This window comes from Kogia breviceps, chromosome 6 (assembly GCF_026419965.1).
Source record: "Kogia breviceps isolate mKogBre1 chromosome 6, mKogBre1 haplotype 1, whole genome shotgun sequence".
NCBI lineage: Eukaryota > Metazoa > Chordata > Mammalia > Artiodactyla > Physeteridae > Kogia > Kogia breviceps.
Genome location: NC_081315.1, coordinates 114,423,305 through 114,440,537, shown reverse-complemented (window position 1 = coordinate 114,440,537; position 17,233 = coordinate 114,423,305). Strand labels below are relative to the sequence as shown.

At 40.3% G+C, this 17,233-nt stretch overlaps 1 non-coding gene across 1 annotated transcript; it reads right to left on the bottom strand.

Annotated features, from left to right (window-relative positions):
- Positions 1-16,864: 16,864 nt before the first annotated feature.
- Positions 16,865-16,947, bottom strand: LOC131759028 (small Cajal body-specific RNA 18). Its single transcript, XR_009336362.1, has one exon. It is a non-coding gene; the product is annotated as a small Cajal body-specific RNA 18 (non-coding RNA).
- Positions 16,948-17,233: the final 286 nt, after the last annotated feature.

The following is a 17,233-nucleotide window of genomic DNA, read 5'->3' as shown; positions in this document are numbered from 1 at the left end:
AACTGGTTCATCTGTACCATTTTCTAGATTCCACATATATGTGTTGATATACTATATTTGTTTTTCTCTTTCTGACTTACTTCACTCTGTATGACTGTCTCTAAGTCCATCCACGTCTCTACAAATGACCCAGTTTCATTCCTTTTAAATGGCTGAGTAATATTCCATTGTATATATGTACCATATCTTCTTGATCCATTAGTCTCTTGATGGGCATTTAGGTTGCTTCAATGACCTGGCTATTGTAAACAGTGCTGCAATGAACACTGGGGTGCATGTGTCTTTTTGAATTATGGTTTTCTCTGGGTATATGCCCAAGTAGTGGGATTGCTGGGTCATATGGTATTTCTCTTTATAGTTTTTTAAGGAACCTCCATACTGTTCTCCATAGTGGCTGTATCAATTTACATTCCCACCAACACTGCAAGAGGGTTCCCTTTTCTCCACACCTTCTTCAGCATTTGTTGTTTATAGATTTTTCTGATGATGCCCATTCTAATCGGTGTGAGGTAATACCTCATTGTAGTTTTGATTTGCATTTCTCTAATAATTAGTGATGTTAAGCAGCTTTTCATGTGCCTCTTGGCCATCTGCATGTCTTCTTTGGAGAAATGTCTATTTAGGTCTTCTGCCCATTTTCTGATTGGGTTGTTTGTTTTTTTAATATTGAGCTGCATGAGCTGTTTATATATTTTGGAAATCAATCCTTTGTCCGTTGATTCATTTGCAAATATTTTCTCCCATTCTGAGGGTTGTCTTTACGTCTTGTTTATAGTTTCCTTTGCTATGCAAAAGCTTTTAAGTTTCATTAGGTCCCATTTGTTTATTTTTGTTTTTATTTCCATTTCTCTAGGAGGTGGGTCAAGAAGGACTTTGCTGTGATTTATGTCAAAGAGTGTTCTTCCTATGTTTTCCTCTAAGAGTTTTATAGTGTCCAGTCTTACATTTAGGTCTTTAATCTATTTTGAGTTTATTTTTGTGTATGGTGTCAGGGGGTGTTCTAATTTCATTCTTTTACATGTGGCTGTCCAGTTTTCCCAGCACCACTTATTGAAGAGACCGTCTTTTCTCCATTGTATATCCTTGCCTCCTTTGTCATAGATTAGTTGACCATATGTGCGTGGGTTTATCTCTGGGCTTTCTATCCGGTTCCATTGATCTATATTTCTGTTTTTGTGCAAGTACCATATCGTCTTGACCATTGCAGCTTTGTAGTATAGTCTGAAGTCAGGGAGTCTGATTCCTCCAGCTCCGGTTTCTTCCCTCAAGATTTCTTTGGCTATTTGGGGTCTTTTGTGTCTCCATACAAATTTTAAGATTTTTTGTTCTAGTTCTGTAAAACATGCCATTGGTAACTTGATTTCATGTAACGGATTTCATTGAATCTGTAGATTGCTTTGGGTAGTATAGTTCTTTTCACAATATTGATTCTTCCAATCCAAGAACATGGTATATCTCTCCATCTGTTTGTGTCACCTTTGATTTCTTTCATCAGTGTCTTATACTTTTCTGAGTACAGGTCTTTTACCTCCTTAGGTAGCTTTATTCCAAGGTATTTTATTCTTTTTGTTGCAATGGTGAATGGGATCGTTTCCTTAATCTCTCTTTCTGATCTTTTGTTGTTAGTGTATAAGAATGCAAGAGATTTCTGTGTATTAATTTTGTATCCTGCAACTTTACCACATTCATTGATTAGCTCTAGTAGTTTTCTGGTGGCATCTTTAGGATTCTCTATGTATAGTATCATGTCATCTGCTAACAGTGACAGTTTTACTTCTTCTTTTCCAATGTGTATCCTTTTTTTTTTTCTTCTGTGATTGCTGTGACTAGGACTTCTAAAACCATGTTGAATAATAATAGTGAGAGTGGACATCTTTGTCTTGTTCTTGATTTTAGAGGAAATGCTTTCAGTTTTTCACCATTGAGAATGATGTTTGCTGTGGGTATGTCATATATGGCCTTTATTATGTTAAGGTAGGTTCTCTCTATGCCCACTTTCTGGAGAGTTTTTATCATAAATTGGTGTTGAATTTTGTCAAAAGCTTTTTCTGCATCTGTTGAGATGATCATATGGTTTCTAGTCTTCAATCTGTTAATATGGTGTATCGCATTGATTGATTTGCATATATTGAAGAATCCTTGCATCTCTGGGATAAATCCCACTTGATCATGGTGTATGATCCTTTTAATGCGTTGTTGGATTCTGTTTGTTAGTATTTTGTTGAGGATTTTGCCACCTATATTCATCAGTGATATTGGTATGTAATTTTCTTTTTTAAAAAATATCTTTGTCTGGTTTTGGTATCACAGTGATGGTGGCTTAGTAGAATGAGTTTGGGAGTGTTCCTTCCTCTGAATTTTTGGGAAGAGTTTGAGAAGGATGGGTGTTAGCTCTTCTCTAAATGTTTGATAGAATTCACCTGTGAAGCCATCTGGTCTGGGACTTTTGTTTGTTGGAAGATTTTTAATCACAGTTTCAATTTCATTACTTGTGATTTGCCTGTTCATGTTTTCTGTTTCTTCTTGGTTCAGTCTTGCTAGGTTATACCTTTCTAAGAATTTGTCCATTTCTTCCAGGTTGTCCATTTTATTGGCATAGAGTTGCTTGTAGTAGTCTCTTAGGATGCTTTGTATTTCTGTGGTGTCTGTTGTAACTTCTCCTTTTTCATTTCTAATTTTATTGATTTGAGTCCTCTCTCTCTTTTTCTTGATGAGTCTGGCTAAAGGTTTATCAATTTTGTTTACCTTCTGAAAGAACCAGCTTTTAGTTTTATTGATCTTTGCTATTGTTTTCTTTGTTTCTATTTCGTTTATTTCTGCTCTGATCTTTATGATTTCTTTCCTTCTACTAACTTTGGGTTTTGTTTGTTCTTCTTTCTCTAGTTCCTTTAGGCATAAGGTTAGATTGTTTATTTGAGATTTTTCTTGTTTCTTGAGGTAGGATTTTATTGCTACAAGCTTCCTTCTTAGAACTCCCTTTGCTGCATCCCATAGGTTTTGGATTGTCGTGTTTTCATTGTCATTTGTCTCTAGGTATTTTTTGATTTCTTAAGATCTTTGGTTATTTAGTAATGTATTGTTTAGCCTCCATGTGTTTGTGTTTTTTATGTTTTTATCCCTGTAATTGATTTCTAATCTCATAGCATTGTGGTCAGAAAAGATGCTTGATATAATTTCAGTTTTCTTAAATTTACCAAGGTTTGATTTGTTACCCAAGATGTGATCTAGCCTATGGAATGTTCCATGTGCACTTGAGAAGAAAGTGTAATCTGCTGTTTTTGGATGGAATGTCCTATAAATATCAATTAAATTTATCTGGTCTATTGTGTCATTTAAAGGTTGTGTTTCCTTATTACTTTTCTGTTTGTATTATCTGTCCATTGGTGTAAGGGAGGTGTTAAATTCCCCTACTATTATTGTGTTGCTGTCAATTTCCTCTTTTATAGGTGTTAGCATTTGCCTTATGTATCAAGGTGCTCCTATGTTGGGTGCATATATATTTATAATTGTTATATCTTCTTCTTGGATTGGTCCCTTGATCATTATGTAGTGTCCTTCCTTGTCTCTTGTAACATTCTTTATTTTTAAGTCTATTTTATCTGAAATGAGTATTGCTACTCCAGCTTTCTTTTGATTTCCATTTGCATGGAATATCTTTTTCCATCCCCTCACTTTCAGTCTGTATGTGTCCCTAGGTCTGAAGTGGGCCTCTTAAAGACAGCACATATATGTGTCTTGTTTTTGTAGCCGTTCAGTGAGCCTGTGTCTTTTGGTTGGATCATTTAATCCATTCACATTTAAGGTAATTATTGATATGTATGTTCCTATTACCATTTCCTTAATTGTTTTGGGTTTGTTATTGTAGTTCCTTTCCTTCTTTTGTGTTTCCCACTTAGAGAAATTCCTTTAGCATTTGTTGTAGAGCTGGTTTGGTGGTGCTGAATTCTCTTAGCTTTTGCTTGTCTGTAAATCTTTTGATTTCTCCATTGAATCTGAATGAGATACTTGCCGAGTAGTGTAATCTTGGTTGTAGGTTCTTCCCTTTCATCACTTTAACTATATCATGCCACTCCCTTCTGGGTTGTAGAGTTTCTGCTGAGAAATCAGCTGTTAACCTTATGGGAGTTTCCTTGTATGTTATTTGTCATTTTTCCCTTGCTGCTTTTAATAATTTTTCTTTGCCTGTAATTTTTGTCAATTTTGATTACCATGTTTCGGCATACTTCTCCTTAGGTTTATCCTGCCTGGGAGTCTGTGAACTTCCTGGACTTGGGTGGCTATTTCCTTTCCCATGTTAGGGAAGTTTTCTACTATAATCTCTTCAAATATTTTCTCGGGTCATTTCTCTCTCTCTTCTTCTTCTGGGACCCCTATAATGCGAATGTTGGTGCATTTAATGTTGCCCAGAGGTCTCTTAGGCTTTCTTCATTACTTTTTATTCTTTTTTCTTTATTCTGTTCCACAGCAGTGAATTCCACCATCTGTCTTCCAGGTCACTTATCCGTTCTTCTGCCTCAGTTATTCTGCTATTGAGTCCTTCTAGTGTACTTTTCCATTTCAGTTATTGTATTGTTCATCTCCATTTGTTTGTTCTTTAATTCTTCTAGGTGTTTGTTCTTTAATTCTTCTAGGTCTTTGTTAAACATTTCTTGCATCTTCTCCATCTTTGCCTCCATTCTTTTTCTGATGTCCTGCATCATCTTCACTATAATTATTCTGAATTCTTTTTCTGGAAGGTTACCTATCTCCACGTCACTTAGTTTCTTTTTTTTCTGGGGTTTTATCTTGTTCCTTCATCTGGTACATAGTCATCTGCCTTTTCGTTTTGTCTATCTGTGAATGTGGTTTTTGTTCCACAGGCTGCAGGACTGTAGTTCTTGCTTCTGCTGTCTGCCCCTCTGGTGGACAAGGCTATCTAAAGGCTTGTGCAAGCTTCCTGATGGGAGGGGCTGGTGGTGGGTAGAGCTGGGTGTTGCTCTGGTGGGCAGAGCTTAGTAAAACTTTAATCCGCTTAACTGTTGATGGGTGGGGCTGAGTTCTCTCCCTGTTGGTTGTTTGGCTTGAGGAGACCCAACACTGGAGCCTACCCGGCTCTTTGGTGGGGCTAATGGTGGACTCTGGGAGGGCTTACGCCAAAGAGTACTTCCCAGAACTTCTGCTGCCAGTGTCCTTGTCCCCAGGGTGAGCCACAGCCACCTCCTGCCTCTGCAGGAGACCCTCCAACACTAGCCTGTTGGTCTGGTTCAGTCTCCTATGGGGTCATTTCTCCTTCCCCCTGGGTTCTGATGTGCACACTACTTTGTGTGTGCCATTCAAGAGTGGAGTCTCTGTTTCCCCAGTCCTGTCGAAGTCCTGCAATCAAATCCCGCTAGTGTTCAGAGTCTGATTCTCTGGGAATTCCTTCTGATGTTGCTGCACCCCCAGGTTGGGAAGCCTGATGTGAGGCTCAGAACCTTCACTCCATTGGGGGGACTTCTGTGTTCTCCAGTTTGTGAGTCACTCACCCAGAAGTTATGGGATTTGATTTTATTGTGATTGTGCCTCTCCTACCATCTCATTGCGGCTTCTCCTTTGTCTTTGGATGTAGGGTATGTTTTTTGGTGAGTTCTAGCATCTTCCTGTCAATGATTGTTCGGCAGTTAGTTGTTATTCCAACGGTCACACAAGAGGGAATGAGCACACATCCTTCTACTCCGCCATCTTAAACCAATCTCTCTGAGTTAAACTTTGCCACAAGAGTTATTTAAATTCTTGAGGTGGATTAGCATGTGTGCACTTTTTTTTTCTTTCACTAGTCCCGATTTTCTCCTTGTTTTATTACCTAACATGTTGTGATATAATAAGAAATATATGTTTGGTCTTTGTTCTGGTTTCTGGCACAGAGATCCTAAAACCTTTGTAATTACCTGAATGATAAGGGTGAGAGAAATGTCTTTTCTTATTCATAATAAGCCCTTTTTGACCATTCTTGTTTTTAAGTTAATGAGGTGACTCTCCATGGGACCCTAGGTAGCCTTAGGATGGGGGCTGTTTGCCAGAGGAACCAACCGTGCAATTAGATGGTTGGAACTTTCAGCCCCACACCAAGACCTCTCAGGAGGGGAGAAGGGCCAGAGACTGAGTTAATTACCAGTGGCCAAAGATTTAATCAGCCATGCCTATGTAAGGAAGCCTCCACTGAAGTCTTAAAGGACTTGGTTCAGAATGATTCCAGGTTGTTGAATGCATCCACATACCAGGAAGTGGTGGTCTGGAGAGGGCATGAAACTCCTCACCTGTTCACACATATGTTGCCCTGTGTATCTCCATTTGGATGTTCCTGAGTTGTATCCCTTATAATAAACTGGTAATAGTAAGTAAAGTATTTTTTTTGAGTTCTGTGAGCCATTCTAACAAAGTATGGAACTCAAGGAGAGGGTCATGGGAACCTCTGGTTTAGAGCCTGTTAGTCAGAAATACCAGTGACAATGTGGGACTCCTGACTGGTGTCTAAAGTGGGGGCAGTCTTAGGAGACTGAGCCCTTAACTTGTGGAATTTATGCTAAATCTGGATAGCTAGTGTCATAATGAATTAAATTGTAGGACACCCAGCTGGTGTCACAGAGAATTGGAGAACTGCTTGGCATGGAAAACCCACACATTTGGTGTCAGAAGTGTTATGAGTAGGAAGAAACAGAGTTTTCTTTTATTACCCTTATTTTATATTGCCATATCTTTAGGCTTTTCTCCAAATCCATTGTGGAAAGAAGCAGGACCAAAATAAATTCAATAAATAAAAAGATAAAAATATAGTCTCCCAACTATTAAGATTTAGGCTTGATCTAAAAGCTGTAGCTTAGTTGCTTGTTTGTTGTTTTAGGATTTCCCATCAAAGATTTTTTTCCCTGCTTCTAACATTGAGTTGTTCCCAGAAATTCTTTAAATTTTGAATTGTACTACCTTACCTGTATGTTTGTAGTTCACATTCTTTATAACAGTTTACTTTTGCCCCTTCTGTTCAAACAGTAAAATCTGTCTCCCATAGCATAGATTGCCTTTTCCTAAATGAAGATGCAAAATACAATTCCAAGACCTCTCAGCTGTTTGTTGGAAAGTTCCTTATATATAACCTAAATCAGTGAAGACCATTTTTTCAAAATTAATTAATTAATTTTGGCTGCATTGGGTCTTCATTGCTATGTGTGGGCTTTCTCTAGTTGCAACAAGTGGGGGGTACTCTTTGTTGTGGTATGTGGGCTTCTCATTGCCGTGGCTTCTCTTGTTGCGGAGCACTGGCTCTAGGCACATGGGATTCAGTAGTTGTGGTGTGCAGGCTCAGTAGTTGTGGCACATGGGCTTAGTTGCTCCATGGCATGTGGGATCTTTCCAGACCAGGGCTCGAACCTGGGTCCCCTGCACTGGCAAGCAGATTCTTAACCACTGTGCCACCAGGGAAGTCCCAGTGAAGACCATTTTTACTTGCTCTGTCCCAGCTGGAGAAAACAAAACACCATACAGCTCAAGCTATATGATCTATTGAATGAGCAAAGCCCTACTCCCCAGTGCAAATAACATGAAATATAAAATTTGTTAAAATTGAACAGTTCAAGAATATTGGTAGGGCTTCCCTGGTGGTGCAGTGGTTGGGAGTCCGCCTGCCGACGCAGGGGACGCGGGTTCGTGCCCCGGTCTGGGAGGATCCCACATGCTGCGGAGCGGCTGGGCCCGTGAGCCATGGCCGCTGAGCCTGTGCTCCGCAGGGGGAGAGGCCACAACAGTGAGAGGCCCGTGTACCACAAAAAAAAAAAAAAAAAAAAGAATATTGGTAGATGAATGTTTTTAATTACAGAGTGTCTTCAACTCTGATAACTGTGCATATTAACTACAATTAATTTGCAAAATAATCCATCAAAGAAATCAAATCACTCTAGCAGTATTGTCTCATTTTTCTAAATGCATATCTAGAAGTACTATGACTTGGAAGAACTTAAGAAAAAAATTAATGCAGGATAGCAATTAACGGTCATTCAGACTTCAAAATTAATCTTACTCTGATAAATACCAGTTGAGCTCTAAATGAACTTCTCTGAACCTCAATTTCCTCTTCTGTTATATAGGAATATTAATATATTGTGTGTACATAATTTCTTGTATATTATGATGTTTTGACATCATAAGAAACCATTCTAGCTACAGAGACTGACCCTCCCTGGGCTAGCTGATTCTTAGAGGTGACAAAAGGCCCAGACTGGAGCATGATTTTGTTATGCAAACTAACCTATCCAGAGCCCTATCTCTTCTATCTGGCATGTACAGAGGCAATATTCCTCTGCCTTAATCATCCCAGGGCCAGGTGCCAGGCAACTAGGGACCACCCGTATAGGCCAGAGCCAAATGAAATTATTCAAACTCACCAATCCTAAACTGTTTACCCTGCCCTGCTTTGCATTCCCATGGAAACCTCAATGAAGTAGCTTAAGTGCTTCCCCACCCCCCATCCGATCTTCTGCCTTCTGACCACCCTGTTTTTTTCCATGTGGCCCTGCTTGGTGTGCCTCCTGCCTCTAGGACCTGTGAGTATAATAAACTTAGTTTCTTCCTAAGCCTCTCCTCTGACTCCTCTTGTGGCCTCACCTGACTGACCATCTAATTAAAGAATATAAAACAACCAACATGTATCTTGGAGAGTTACTGTGAAAATATAATGAGTTAAAATATAATGCCATCATTACAGTGCCTAGTATGTAGAAAACCTTCAATGAATGGTAGCTGTTAGGAAAAATAAGCCTAATTAGGAGGTATAACTCCAACATTATGATCTGGATCACTGTCCAATGCTCATGCTTTATCTAAATGTAAAGCCATGGAGTGTCTGCCCCTCTGTCTCCTGACGTAGCATCTGGGATGGAAAGGAATGCTGACCATTTCTGCATTATTGTGAGCACATCTTTTTTTTTTTTTTGCCACAGGAATTTCCTATCTCTTACTGTAATAGAGGCTGGAAGCAGAAGACCTCCTGTCTTTCAACAACAGGTATGAATTCTGCCAACAGGCTAGCCAACTGAAGCTTCCAGAGAGGGAAGGATTCACCTGGACTAGAGACATAAAGAGTTTATTATTTTAATGAAATAAAGATGAAAGTGACACATACCAACTCAAAAGAATGAAAAGAAAGCACCACCTGGATTTGATATCCAGGTTCAGTTTCTAGGAGCAGTGCCAAATGCTCCCTGCCTGGTGGGAGATGTCCTCTCAGCTCATGTCAACCCTTGGTGAAATCAGCTCAAATTTCTATATAGTCTAGAAGAGAGATTTACTTTTTTTCAATAAATAATTCAACAGGTTATCTATTGCATAACTCTCGTGTGTGTTGTACTGCGTTACATCTAAGTCCTATCCAACCTTTCAGTCTGGGATGGAAGACAGCTTCATCCCTTACAGTCATTTAATTTGGTTTTGTTTTCTCAAACTGCCCCCACCCCCAAACCTGTAAAACAGATTATTGTCACCATGCTGTTGCCTTTTGTATGGTAATGAATCAATCTTTTTTACTCATCAAAAGTAACCTTAGGATGGGCTAGGAGAAAGGAGATTAAAACCTCATGGGTCAGATGTAAGCTATTATATATAGAATGGATAAACAACAAGGTCCTACTGTATAGCACAGAGAACTGTATTCAAAATCCTATGATAAACCATAGTGGAAGAGAATATTTTAAAAAGAATGTATGTATATGTATAACTGAATCACTTTACTGTACAGCAGAAATTAAAACATTGTAAATCAATTACACTTCAAATAAATAAATAAGTAAATAAATAAATTTTTAAAGATGTCCAAAACAAAATAAAAAAAAAACACAAAAAAACTAATAGGTCAGGAATAAAGGTTCCCAAGGAATTTAGTAACAACTTGGAAACTAAAGGGGTCACACAAGATTCCTCAAGGTATAGATAATGTGATTTATAACCTGAAGGAATATGTTGGCCTTACCATCTGTGGTAAAGATTTGGATCTCCTTAGGGATGTTTCCATCTTTTCCCATTGACCTACCTATGTCTTTAAAACTCATTTTCTCCACTAAAGGTTTATTTGGCAAGCTGTTTGGAACTTTATCACTTTATTATTTTTTTAGAAATCTGCATGCTGCTTGAAATATGAAGAGTAAGATCATCAGATTTTCAACAAAAGCATAGTCAACTGATACTAAGAATTCAATGAATAGGTTTAAATAACAGATTAGATACAGTTGAAAAAGAATCAGATGAGTCAGAAGAAAACATCTAGATTGAATCATGGAGAGACAAACGGATAGAAAATATACAAAAGAGTGTGAGTGACATCTGGGACAGGTGAATAAGTCTAATATATATGTAATCATAATCCTAGAAGGAGAGAGACATCAGGACAAAGAGAATGGGGCAGAATAAAGGTATGTAGAGATAATGGCTGAGAATTTTCCAAAATATTTGGAAAAAGTATCAAGCCAGATTTAAAAAGTGTCATGAATCCCAAGAAGGATGTATACAAAGGAAACCACACCTAGATGATGCTGGTAAGATCAAAGACAAAATCTTAAAGCAGGTAAAAGAAAAAAAAGACATAAAAAATTCATTGGCTATTCCTACTTCCTTTCTTAGGGTGGGGCTAAGAGGAGAGCTTTGTGTGGCAGGCCTGTACAGACCACAGGTGGTCAAGTGAACTTGGCTTCACTTTACTCTGTGTTTCTGTCCATTGTCAGTTACTTTGGGGAAATTGAGGCAGCATTCCTTATTTTCAAAATCCTTATTGTGTTTTCTTATGACAATGTATATTCACTTGGTACTTGAATCCTGCTCTGCACCATATATATAACTAACTTTGAGCACTTGTGACGTGGTAGCCCCTATTACTATGCCCAATTTTAGTTAAGCGAACCAAGGCTTAGAGAAGTTAAGTCATTTGGCTAAGGTCAGAGCACTAGTAAAGCCTGGGTCGTATGGTAGTTCTATTTTTAGTTTTTTAAGGAACCTCCATACTGTTCTCCATAGTGGCTGTATCAATTTACATTCCCACCAACAGTGCAAGAGGGTTCCCTTTTCTCCACACCCTCTCCAGCATTTATTATTTGTAGATTTTTTGATGATGCCCCTTCTGACTGGTGTGAATGATATCTCATTGTAGTTTTGATTTGCATTTCTCTAATGATTAATGATGTTGAGCATTCTTTCATGTGTTTGTTGGCAATCTGTATATCTTCTTTGGAGAAATGCCTATTTAGGTCTTCTACCCATTTTTGGATTGGGTACTACCATACAACCCAGCAATCCCACTACTGGGTATATACCCTGACAAAACCATAATTCAAAAAGAGGCATGTACCAAAATGTTCATTGCAGCTCTATTTACAATAGCCAGGACATGGCAGCAACCTAAGTGTCCATCAGCAGATGAATGGATAAAGAAGATGTGGCACATATATACAATGGAATATTACTCAGCCATAAAAAGAAACAAAACTGAGTTATTTGTAGTGAGGTGGATGGACCTAGAGTCTGTCATACAGAGTGAAGTAAGTCAGAAAGAGAGAAACAAATACCGTATGCTAACACATATATATGGAATCTAAAAAAAAAAAAATGGCTATGAAGAACCTAGGGGCAGGACAGGAATAAAGACACAGACATAGAGAATGGACTTGAGGACACGGGGAGGGAGAAGGGTAAGCTGTGACGAAGTGAGAGAGTGGCATGGACATATATACACTACCAAATGTAAAATAGGTAGCTAGTGGGAAGGAGCCACATAGCACAGGGAGATCAGCTCAGTGCTTTGTAACCACCTAGACGGGTGGGATGTGGGGGGGGGGAGACGTAAGAGTGAGGGGTTATGGGGACATATGTATATGTATAACTGATTTACTTTGTTATAAAGCAGAAATTAACACACCATTGTAAAGCAACTGTACTGTAATAAAGATGTTAAAAAAATAAATAAATAAATAAAATCAACAGAAAAAAAAGAAGTAAAGCCTGACTTCATGCCCCTGGCTCCCCTCACTTATGTCATCCAGTAGAAAGAGTAAACTCCTGATGGGAGATTACGACTCAACTTTCCATTCTCTTTCATACCGCCTAGGCTTGACTTGCTCAAATAATACTAACAACAACCCTCACAATGACAGCTGACTTTCCTGAGCACATACAATACAGCAGGACTCATTTACTGCTCACATCCTTCTTGTGAGGTAGGTGCCAGTATTTTCCCATTTTACATATTAAAACAGAGAGGCACAGAGAGGTTAAGTAACTTGCAAGGTCACACAGCTGTTCAGTGGTGGAGCTGGAGTCCAAAACCAGGCAGTCTGGCTTTAGAACCTGTTTGTAACCATCACATTTCCTGCTCTTGCTATACTATTATTCATTAATAAGAGAAGTAGAGGGAGGGAGAGTGGACTGTTTCCACCAGGACAAGGTTGGAAGCATCCTAATCATGGCTGTTAAACATAGCACACACCTTGGCTGTGAAAGACCGTTTTTGTAGAGATGTCCAAGTGAAGGCAAATGATCACATAGGAAATTCAAGCTATTCCATTTGGCTCGAAGGACTTCTTCAGAACCTATGCAGTCATGTACATTTTCCCCACAAGGTGAACTCTTAACTCATCTTTTTACCACAATTATTATTATTATTATTATTTTTTGTGGTATGCGGGCCTCTCACTGCTGTGGCCTCTCCCGTTGCGGAGCACAGGCTCCGGACGCGCAGGCCCAGCGGCCATGGCTCACGGGCCTAGTCGCTCCGCGGCACGTGGGATCTTCCCGGACCAGGGCACGAACCCGTGACCCCTGCATCGGCAGGCGGATTCTCAACCACTGCGCCACCAGGGAAGCCCACCACAATTATTTTTATCATGTATTTTTCATTCTCCTATTTCTGTATCTTCCCAAGTTCATTTTACTTTTACCTATCCCTTAGGTTAAAAGGTAAATGAACTGGCTTTCTATCAGAAATAATCCTCTGCTAGGTCCCAAATAAGCTGAAGCTGGACAACAATGCTAAGGCCCTCAGAACTCGTTTGGCAATGTTTAGAAGGAGAAAATCACCATGAAAAGAACAGGCCTACTGCTTGGGGAAGATGGTAAACGTTAAAAGATGCCAAGAGGAGGCAAAGCCTTTCAATAGCTGACGTTCTTCAAGGAAAATGGAGCATCTTCACATTGAAAAGAGTAGGGCAAAGTGAGTCGTAATTTTACATAATTACATAAGTCACAATTTTACAACTCACTCTCTACAAAGGAATTAAGTTATAAAATATGATGGTCTGATTTTCTCTACGGCCATATATATCTAATCCAACGGTGTAATTAACACTGAGTTGTAAATGTCATTAGTCTCAGTACAGTGTATCAACCCTTTGGTGGAAGTATCTCAAAGAAGATGCCATTATCAAATGCCCCCTTGCTGTCAATGGAGTGAAACATGTAGAATTTCTAAAACAATAAGGCTTCACTTGGTCTTAGGGCTCATTTGGTTGCAAGGAACAGAACCTTGCTCTGGCTACTACAGGTAAATGAGGATTTATTATACAGCAGCTCCTCATGGGATTCAAGACAGGAAGGAGAGTAGAGCCCCATGGGGAATTAGACTGGGAAACTGAAAAGGCTTCAGGACTATGCAGCTGTTCTCGGGTTGCAAGTTCTCCCACCTACGTTTTCTTTTCTTTTTTTTTTTTTTTGCGGTACGCGGGCCTCTCACTGCTGTGGCCTCTCCCGTTGCGGAGCATAGGTTCTGGACGCGCAGGCTCAGCGGCCATGGCTCACAGGCCCAGCCGCTCCGCGGCATGTGGGATCTTCCCGGACCGGGGCACAAACCCGTGTCTCCTGCATTGGCAGGCGGACTCTCAACCACTGCGCCACCAGGGAAGTCCTCAACTACATTTTCTGTTTCCTCTGCCTTGTCCAGTCTCTCCCTGCAGACTGGCTCTCTGTGTGAGCCCCTCGCATGCATGGACCTTAATAACTGTCATAGCCTCTCATTCCACAAGGCCTTGAAGCTCTAATGACCACCAGCACCTGACCCTCAGCCTGTGCCTCTCAGTTCAAATTCTCAAGAGAAAAATAATCAGACTTGTCTGGTTCATGGATCAGGTGTCCACCTTTTATCTAATCAACGAGGGTTGGGTTTATTTGGTATAAACATTAGGAAAGAAGGGCCTAGGGCTGGTGCTCTAGTTGGCCGAGGGAGAGAGGTGTTCTTCAAGAAGAGAGCTGGGGGCTTCCCTGGTGGTGCAGTGGTTGAGAGTCCACCTGCCGATGCAGGGGGTGCAGGGGACATGGGTTCGTGCCCCGATCCGGGAGGATCCCGCATGCCGTGGAGCGGCTGGGCCCGTGAGCCATGGCTGCTGAGCCTGTGCTCCGCGACATAAGAGGCCACAGCGGTGAGAGGCCCGCGTACCGCAAAACAAAACAAAACAAAACAAAACAAAAAAAAACTACCAAGGACAAGTTCAAATATTGGGGCAGGCTTTGGGAAAAAAGCCATTAAAATGTAAAAAGTAATATATATGTAAATTATTCTCCACCAAATGAGGTTTAAACTCATGAATTACTCTCCACCATGAAATGAAATTCTAAAATTGAAATAAAAACGTTTAGTGACACATTCTAACATTAACTGAAGATTTTTAGGGCAAACACCGATGGAGTTGTGTATCTAAGATCAACATAATGTGATATATAAGGCAGACAATATCCAACTCAGGTATATGCAATAAATATTTATCAATACATGATTTTGAAGCAAAATGCCTCTTTATTGTGCTATAGCTTGACTGAGACAATGTGAACATTTTCAGGAGAGTCAGCAGAGAGTAGAATTTTTCACTTTTTCTCTGATACCTTCACCTAACCTGGTTGAAGTTTGTTTCTAAATCAGAGAAGGGTCAGGATCAGGAATTTCCTAGAGAGACAGCTTCTGTTGCCTCCGTCACCCCCACTAGGATCAAAGCCGAGCCAAATCCTAGCCCTGCCCAGATTTGGGGGCCAGAGAGAGGGGAATTCACAGGATGTAATCAACTGGCTTGACTCAACTTCCCAGGGCCATCATTTCAGATCAGAATTTATCTCTGGCAGTGGAATAGTTTAATAGCAAAATATTCTCATTTTTTGAATATTACATTATCTTTTATTTCAATTTTTAACTAAAATGTAGGATATACAATCTTTTAAATATTCAATGTTTATATCCACTGTTTTAAAAAATGGTTGTACATCCTATTCAAGCAAAAAAAAAATCATTTGATTATGCAGTTATATATATTCTTTAGAAGATTCTGAAACTTAGATTTTTTTATTTTAGTTTTTCAGTTATAATTAAAGTAAAATTTTTATTTTTGTCTATTACTTTGATTTTGTATTCTGTTTGACGCATGTGTGATTGATCTTTTTTTCTTTTGAAATACAGTTTTCATGTCACTTTGTCACTGTATTGTTATTTTGTTTGAACCCTTTTACATTAAACGTGTATAATTGAGTGGTTGTCATTTTCAGCCAGAAGTTAAAAAAAAAAAGTTTCATATGGTTCTAACACTTGAGGATATCTTATTTTTTTTTTTTTTTTTTTTTTTTTTTGTGGTACGCGGGCCTCTCACTGCTGTGGCCTCTCCCGTTGCGGAGCACAGGCTCCGGACGCGCAGGCTCAGCGGCCATGGCTCACGGGCCCAGCCGCTCTGCGGCATGTGGGATCCTCCTGGACCGGGGCACGAACCCACGTCCCCTGCATCGGCAGGCGGACTCTCAACCACTGCGCCACCAGGGAAGCCCGAGGATATCTTATTTTAAATGCAGCTATAGTTTTTAATGAAAGACAACAAACATTCTGCCAGAGGGGAAAGAAAATGTATCTGCAATTAATTGGGCATTGGCACTTGGCATACACTACTTATTCCTTGGCCTTTTAAAAAAAAATTTAATTTATTTATTTAGTTTATTTATTTTTGGCTGCATTGGGTCTTCATTGCTGCGTGCGGGCTTTCTCTAGTTGAGGCGAGTGGGGGCTACTCTTCGTTGCGGTGCGCGGGCTTCTCTTGTTGCGGAGCATGGGCTCTAGGCGCTTGGGCTTCAGTAGTTGTAGCACGAGGGCTCAGTAGTTGTGGCTTGTGGGCTCTAGAGCACAGGCTCAATAGTTGTGGTGCACAGGCTTAGCTGCTCTGTGGCATATGGCATCTTCCCAGACCAGGGCTCAAACCTGTGTCCCCTGCATTGGTAGGTGGATTCCTAACCACTGAGCCACCAGGGAAGCCCTCCTTGGCCTTTATTTGCAGAGACGGAAAGGAAGTTGGACAAATAAGCAGAATTTTTCAGTTACTTTTCCAGGAAAAACAACAGCGCTGGTAGGTCAGCACTATTTCAGGTTTTCAGATGAAGAACCTGAGACTTAGAGAGATTAAGTAACTCACCCAGGGTCACACGGCTAGTAAGTGACAGAGTCTGGTTGCTAATTCAGGTGTGTCTGATTCCAAAACCCATGCTCTCTTGCACCGTGTGGTCTGATGTTTCCACAAACTTAGCAGGTATTCCTAGGGCAGAGAACATGTATGGTTGAATTAGTTATAGCCCATTTCAATTTAAAGCTCAGTTTTAAGTGTCTGTGTATGTAGGAGCATGCTAGGGCGGTAGGAAAGTGATTTTCTCACTCCATCATTACAAAATTACACTCACTGTAACGTTATGACAACCCACTTTCTCCTGTAAAAGAGGAGAATGATAATATATTGGCTATAGAGCCTTATTCAGTAAACTCTCATTAGGTTTGAATTATTGTATCTAGAAGTAGACCCACAGACATTGTACTGTAATTACATGAAAAGAGCAACATCAGGCTTTCTTTTCTCTTTTTTTTCCCCAGTCTCAGTCGGTTCTCAGAACACACTCCATCACCTGATTTCCAGGATGCGGACTGCACAGTGGTCATGTCGTTGTCGACCAGGGCTCACAGTCACAGTGGCAGAGGCCTCTCTAAACCTCCCTCATCTCTAGTTTAACCCACTGTCCCTAATCTCCCCCACCCCAGTCCCCTGCCTACTTCACCAGACACACTTTTGTAATCCTCTCAGGCTCCACGGCAATAAAGAAAATACTGTGGGTTTATCCAGGTGCATCTGGGACCCGGGGGGGCACCTCTCACACTCCAATTTCCTTCCTCCCACCTGGCGGGGCCTGGGTCCCTCCACGGACCAAGTGGCCTAGGCCTCTGCCTCTGGTCTGTGCAGCC